An 8,026-nucleotide genomic window follows, 5' to 3' on the forward strand; every position below is an offset into this window, starting at 1 on the left:
GATTCTCTGCTGACAGAGAAACAAACCAAGACAAATAACAACTGGGTGCGCCATCTGGATTCTCCACTGCTGCATCTATGTCTGAGGGAGAGGGTGGCTGGGTTTCCTCGTGACCGTGTCTCTGCCCACAGATCACGGCCCTGGAACAAGCCATCAGAGATGTCCAAGAGTGTGATGATGGCGAGATTCAGCTCTACAACGAGCAGATCGACACCCTGCGGAAGGAGACTGAAGAGGCAGAGAGGAGCCTGGAGAGGTCACCCTATGTCTGCCGGCAGCTGGTGGTCACCCAGCAGACCCTGAGGAGCGAGTTGGACCGGTATTATCGCATCATCGAGAATACAGGCAACAGGTGGGGTCGGGGTGGGCAGAGCCCGTGGGCACAGAACCACTTACTTGTTTCACGTTTTTCCATGTGCCAGTTCCAGGCTGTAGGGAATGTGGCAGGAAAGTGAAAGTGTTAGTTGCTCAGTCTTGTCCGACTTTTTGTAACCCCCTGGACTATACCCCGCCAGATTCCTCTATCCATGGGATTCTCCACGCAAGGATATTGGAGTGGATAGCCATTCTGTTCTCCAGGGGATCTTCCTGACCCATTGCAGGCAGGTTGTTTACTGTCTGAGCCACCAGAAGCAGACCCCCATATCCAGGACCTCACGGGTCTGGAATGGCAGTGGGGGAGGCAGAGGATGAATGGGTTTGCAACAGAGATATGGGCTCCGGTGTGAGTGATGGTGGGAGGAGGGGAGAGGTGATGAAGATGACCATGGGAGTGTTTGGATGTCAAGGTGCCTTTCAGCTCCACAGGTCTCTGGGGACAGGAATGTCTTAGCTGAAAGGATGACCAGGCATGGTTATTAAGATGCTGCAGGCGAGATGCCTGCACAGTACCTGGAATTGGACCAGAGCTCAGAGCAGTTGATATTATTACTGCTGCTGCCATGGTGACTCTGAGCACCTGGCCAGTCAGTTCTGTGGCTGCCAGCAGGCTGTCTGGTCTCCTCTGCATGATGCATTGGGACGTGAACTCTGCTGGCAAGTGTCTCTGTCTCTGTCTCAACCTCATTCACATCTACACCTGCATCAGCTCCTCTCCGTTTCCTCCATGTTCATCTATGTGACCATGTCTGCACCTACATGTATACTTATGTCCACATCTGTGTCTACAGCATCTGTATGTGTACATCTACACTACACCTACATTCTCTACATCATCTGGAGCTACACCCACATCACCTAACCTACATCTGTATCATCTACACCTACACCTGCCTCTACATCACCTACGCCTACATCATCTGTATCTACATCTGACACCTACTCGGCCATCTATGTCTGTCTGGATCATCTACATGTACGCCTACCCCACATCTGCATTTTCTGCACCTGCACCATCTTCTTCAACACCTCTGTTATTTATGCTGATGCCTGCATCACCTACATTTACACCTGCACTTACCTCTATATCTACATCTGCATCTCTACCTCCATCCACATCTACATCATCTGTATCCACGTCTATATCACTTATATCTGTATCTACATACACCTATATCTACATTATCTATGGTTACACTTACATCTTTATCACCTAAGCCTGCACCTCATCTACACATAAAGTATCTAAATCTCCATCATCTTTATGTACATGCATAAAGTATCTATACCTCCATGGTTTTCATGTACATGTATAAGCTGTCTACATCTCCATTGTTTTTATGTACAAGTATAAAGACAGCTGAGCACCAAAGAATTGATGCTTTTGAACTGTGGTGTTGGAGAAGACTCTTGAGAGTCCCTTGGACTGCAAGGAGATCCAACCAGTCCATCCTAAAGGAGATCAGTCCTAGGTGTCCATTGGAAGGACTGATGTTGAAGCTGAAACCCCCAAGAATAGAATGTTGATTACTGTTGAAGTTGGAAGATAGGTGCATCGAGGCTTATTATTCTCTCTGCTTTATGTATGTTTGAAATTTTCCATAATAAAAAGGTATGAATTGACAACTCCTATATCTCCCCACGTGAAGCCATTGAACTCAAAAGAACATGATCAAATGTTAGACTAAATAAAAGTTTTATAACATAAATTACTTTCTTTAAGTTGCTTTCTTTGGTCTTGAAAGTCTTTTAACAGATAGAAATTAAAATATTATGGAAAAATAAAAGACCATTATCACAGTCTGTTAATCTCATATGCTTCCCATGAGAAGGATAAAAGTTATATGGCAGTTTTATGGGATTCAGGACCCAATATAGAAAATTTTCCTAAAGGACTGTGTAATACTCCATCCTTCCTTTTCTTCTTCTTCTTTTAAAATTTTTAAAATCAGGATGGGAGGCAGATGGGGAAAAAATTGATGCATGAAAAAAGCTCCTATTTGACTAGTTAGATCAAAGTAAAGAATGGGGCTGGTGGCCTTTGGTCTGAGATACTCTGGTGTGATAGAAACAAACATACAACAAGTCTACAAGTACAATCATCTGAAGTTGCCAGCTAATTTTATCCTAATAAATAGAGTATCATTTAGAAAGCATGTCGAATTCGGCAAATAACTCTTTTGGGAACTAGCACTTGGCTTGCTCCTGGACTCCAGCAGAATACAACAGCACTTAACCATGAAATATTTGGTGATCATACATCCCCAACTGACCTCAAACCCTAAAACAAAGGGCACTTCATCCATCAAGTGGAACGAGTCCTACAAGACCAGGAGCAAGTCTGAATGTGCATGGAAGTTGCTCAAGCTAACCGTTTACATTCCTAATATGTCCATTCTCATCACATGCCATCCATCCATCAGCCAATGCCAATGACCTCACGAGAGTTTCCTATGATCAGTGAGCCAGGAGAGGAAACATTTCAACTTTTTACAGAGTACTCAGCACAAGACATTGGTAGCGGCCAGCAGTGTACATGAGTCATGTATTACTTTCAGAGTGACCCTGATAGACTACAGAGAAGGGAAATCCTTCTAGTGGGCAGAACTCAATACCACAGCTTGTTGTCCACTCTCCTTGTTAGGGAAGATGTTCCGAGGTAAGGCCTCCCTCCAGGGACACACAGAAAAGTGGTAAACTGTTAACTCTATGGTCAGGGACTTGGAAGGGACAAGATAAGAAAATAGATGACAAGGAAGATTGGAGAAGAGGTATGTAGGTGGATGTAAAACCCTCTTAAAATGGGTCTAGATTATGAGGGTATTTATTCACCTTGAGAATCTTCAGAATGGAGGAGATGCTCCATAACCTGGTGAACAAGATGACCTGTTCCGTGGCTGTCAGTCAGCCTCCCTCCCCAGTCACTCCAGTACTTGCCCAATGGATTCATAAATTAAATTGAGCCCAGCTGAATCACATGGACTTCCTCTTCCCAAGGTTGACATGTTTATTGCCATTGAAGTGAAGAGTTAGTCACTCAGTTGTCTGACTCTTTGTGACCCCATGGAGTATAGCCCACAAGGTTCCTCTGTCCATGGAATTCTCCAGGCAAGAATACTGGAGTGGGCAGCCATTCCCTTCTCCAAGGGTTCTTCCCAACCCAGGGATCGAACTCAGGTCTTCCGCATTGCAGGCAGATTCTTTTTCTGTCTGAGTGGCCAGGGAAGCCCTTATTGCTATTACTGAGGCCCAATGTATCAACAAGTCACAAAGTCCTTAGCCCCCTGAACTTGGGGGCAGACAGTCAGGCACCCGGAGGTAGTCAGGCATCTGTAGTGCCTGGGCAGTCAGGCACTACAAATCAAACATAGTAGTGATTTAACCCCCATGGGAATAGATACTTATTCTGATTTGGATTTGATTCCCCTGCTGACCATGTCTCTAGCAGCACTGCTGCCCCAAGCTTATTAAGTGCCTTATGCTATTATGGTAACTCATACATATGAATCATGTTCATTTAAACGCACAAAGAAACCCAACACATTTTGAATATGGAATTTCACTAGCCATAGGTCTACATTATTCTTATGCATGAAAGAAAAGAGAAAATTTCCAGTCATATCCAATAAAGAGTACATCTGTGAAACTGCAATATGTCTGGAGTCCTTGAAAATAGTTTTTTCTCAGTTGTTGGAAAGATGCTGTTCTCTTGAAGATATTATGTTCTAGGTAGTGGAGCCAGGGTCCCATAAATTTTGTAATGTTTTTCACAAAAGCATTATGGCTGTCTTAGGCTACACAGGAAAGATAGTTACTCAATTTGCAGGCATCTACTGAAGAACAGAACAGCAATAGGTCATCACTGTGTCAGATGAAACTAAACAACCAGGCAACATAGTATTATTTAAACCCTTTCAAAGCATTTAGAAAAAATGGATAGTCTTTGGAATGTTTTCTTAGTGCACTGGAACAGAGAAAAAGGTAGAACCCAAGGTTGTGACTGTGAAATATTTAGCAGCATTATGACTGGATTGGGGGCAACTGGAAATGAAGGCAGTATTGCTTCACTAACAGAGTGGACATCTTTGATTAAAAAACATATTTTGACTAACTTTGTGACCTCCCTAGAGGTATCCAGGTACAGAAAGGCTCTTGTTTGAAAACTATTTTGCTTTAAAAAAAAAAAAAAAGTGATATAATTACAGAAAGGAGACCTGCTTCCAGATGCAATAGATTCTATACTAGTTTGCCTGGGCTGCCATAACAAAATATTACAGACTGAATGACTTACAAGATAGAAACTTATATTCTCACAGTTTTGGAGGCTAGAAGTCGAAGACCAAGGAGTTGGCAGGGTTAGTTTCTTCTGAGACCTCTCTCCTTGGCCTACAGATGGCTGTCATCTCCCTGCATCTTTCATCTGTGTGTGACTGTGTCCAAATTTCCTCTTCTCATAAAGACACCAGGGACTTTCCTGGTCATCCAGTGGCTATGACTCTATGCTCCCAATGCAGGGAGCCTGGGTTTGATCCTTGGCTCCGAGAAGTAGATTCCACATTGCAGCCACTAGAAAGATCTCACATGCGGCAACACAGCCAACAAAATAAATAAATAAATAATAAACATACCAGTCATATTAGTGACTAATACCAAGATTAGGACACACCCTAATCACCTCAATTTTAACTTACTTCTTTAAAGATCTTATCTCCAAATACAGTCACATTCTGAAATAACTGGGGGTTAGTACGTTAATATGCAGATTTAAAGGGAACACAGTTCAGCTCCTAGCAGGTACTTGGAGAATAGATTTATGTACAAGAAGTGGTCACTGCCGGGCCCTACCCAGACAATCTTGTTTTCTGCTCTGTGTGCTCCCCCCCAAGCTTCTGCATGCTTTGGTGCTAGAATCTTACACTTGTGGCAAACCATGCATTGCCCTAAACCTTTACCCTACCATACAGAGGGCTAGAAGTGCCTAGGAGTCTTATAAGTCCACCTGCTTCCCTCCCCTCCTTTCCTGGGGGGATGAGGTGTCATCCAGAAACGCTCTCCATCCAGTCTACATCAGATTGACAGGAAAGGAAGGATTTAATTAAAAATGCGGAATGGCCCTAAGGTAACATTTGCAGGGAGAGAGTTGGAAGAAGTCACACTTTGATTAGTAATCCCCACAACATTAGATATTTTCGAAGAGAAAGGAATAAGCCAAAACTTACCCGAACTGATCATGGAGACAAGCCCTTGACTTGGGTGCCACCTAGTATATGGAAAACAGTAAGACCCAAGTGACCTAGGAGTTCTGCCCCATGCGGAAATGACCTAATTCCTTGGCTCCCATGAGAGGAGGGCAGGTTTGGGGGGTGCGTCTTGATTCTGAGCCCACTAAAGAGGTGACCCCAAGGAATTACTTCTGACTGAGGTCAGTATGAGTACTTATTTTTTCCAGAACTCTCTGCCTTCAGAAATGCAAACTTTTCCACTCAAAATTTTTGGTAAAAGTCCGTCCTATGCTTTCCTCTGTAATTTTTTGTTCTTCTTCCATTATTTCAATTTTCTTTCCTTTATTAATTATTTATTTTGGCTGTGCTGGGTCTTCACTGCTGCTCATGGGATTTCTCTAGTTGTGGTGAGCAGGGTCTACTCCCTATTGCTGTGCTTGGACTTCTCATTGTGGTGGCTTCTCTTGTTGCAGAGAATGGGCTATAGAGTGTGCGTCTGCACGCATTAAAAAATGTCAAGATGATAAAAAGCAAGGAAAGACCAAACAGCTGTTGCATACTGAAAGAGAATAAAGAGATGTAACAACTAAATGCATGATTCTGGATTGGATCTTGGACCTATACAAGATATCGGAAAAATAGTCATGTGAGTGGGGCATATAAATTACATATTCAAATTGCTCCAATGTTAATCTTCTGATTTGTTTGTTGGTTTTACTGTGGAGCAAATCAACACTAAAGTATTAAATGGTAGTACTGATGTATTAATGGAGCATCGTGTGCAACCTAACTTTTAAATGGTTCAGGAAAAAGCAAATATGTCTACCTATATACAGAGAGAAAGAGAGAATTACAATAAGGATGATGAGGTAGATGTGGCAAAATACTAAAACTTGGGGAATCTGGTTGGACATATAAGAGTCCTGTGTACTATTTCTGCAACTTTTCTGTAAGTTTGAAACGATTTCAAAATAAAACTTTTTTTTTTTTCAAAAAGTTATTTCGGGGTTCCGTAATTTTCCTAAAATCTCCACTCTCCATCTCTCAACCAACTCATACTTTCTTTCAGAAGGAAAAAACAAAGATGTCATGTACTCAAAGAGTTGAAGATCTTGCTAAACTCACAATCTAGAGAATTTAAGAAAATCTTCCTCTAATGTAACAGGTTCTCCTTCCCCAAAGCCAAGTGCTGGTGAGTATCTCAGTCAAGGCACTGAGTTTTTAAGCCAAGAAACCCCCATGTGAGGATTTTATTATTGGAGAATATTTATTCTTATTTTAAGATATCTGCTGCTTCCATTGTCCAACTGCACTGAGAGATTATCTTAAACTTAGCACAGAAGCTAATATCCACAGATAAAAATGCCTTTTTTCTGTTACTTAAGTTTTTGTCCACTTCCTTATTTGGCTTTTGTAATAGATTAGATCAAGGCTTCCATTTCTTTTTCTTTAAAAAGAATTATTTATTTTAATTGGAGGCTAATTACTTTACAATATTGTGGTGGTTTTTGACATACATTCACATGACTCAGACATGGGTGTACCTAACAGATTTAATAATGTTTTAGGTGGTAAAGGGTCTCTGTTAGAAGCTACTGTTGAGAGGCCAGGATGAGACATTGTTCGCATTCTGATGTGGGACATCATTGGGATTCCACTGGGAGGTGAGGCTGGTGGCATCCTTAGATTCCCACCAAAGGTCATGGCCATCCCTGACATATTGGGTTCTCCTGAGGGCATTGTCTGGGGTCCCTTGAAAATCATCATTCCTGGCTGTGAAGGAGACATTCATTGAGTGAAAATCATCTGGGAAGGGGTGAAAGTCAGCTGGGGGCAGTAGCTCACATGGTGGTCGGCAGTGCCGTGCTGAACGGTGGCCCCATTTCACTAGACTTCTGCCTGGGTGCCTCAGCAGAAGCCAAGGGGGTCCTCTGCAGCTCTGTGCACTGAGGGACGTGTTGAATACCTAATGGACTATGGTTCCAAGACGTGTGCATTTCACTGCTTCCGGGAGATGAAGACATGGTCAAGTTGCACATTGATTTCTCAGCATCCTTGGAGAAAGAAAATCAGGGGAGAGCCACCATAGCTTAAACCACACTTCCTCATGTCCCCATTTCCAGACCCCACCTTAATCCAAGCCCTCATCCTCTCTTGCCTGAATTATCCCACCTTCAGGCCATTCTCCAGCTTGGGTTTTCTAAAACGCAAGTCTAGGGAACTTCCCTGGTAGTCCAGTAGTTAAGACTCCTCGCTTCCACTGCATGGAGCTTGGGTTAGATCTCTGTTCAGGAAACTAAGATGCCACATGCCATGCAGTGTGGCAAATAAATAAATAAAATGCCAGTTTGGCTGATAGAAGCATGGTGGAAGCCTAGAAGTAACTCATGCCACTCTACATGCTTGGCATGCTTTTAGTTTTATTT

The 8,026-nt window shown here is 42.8% G+C and overlaps 1 pseudogene; it reads right to left on the reverse strand.

The window, feature by feature from the left end:
* Nucleotides 1-1,360: 1,360 nt before the first annotated feature.
* On the reverse strand, nt 1,361-7,639 carry LOC133047056 (Krueppel-like factor 17; annotated as a pseudogene).
* Between the last annotated feature and the right edge of the window lie 387 nt (nt 7,640-8,026).

Source organism: Dama dama, chromosome 26 (genome assembly GCF_033118175.1).
Source record: "Dama dama isolate Ldn47 chromosome 26, ASM3311817v1, whole genome shotgun sequence".
Classification (NCBI taxonomy): domain Eukaryota; kingdom Metazoa; phylum Chordata; class Mammalia; order Artiodactyla; family Cervidae; genus Dama; species Dama dama.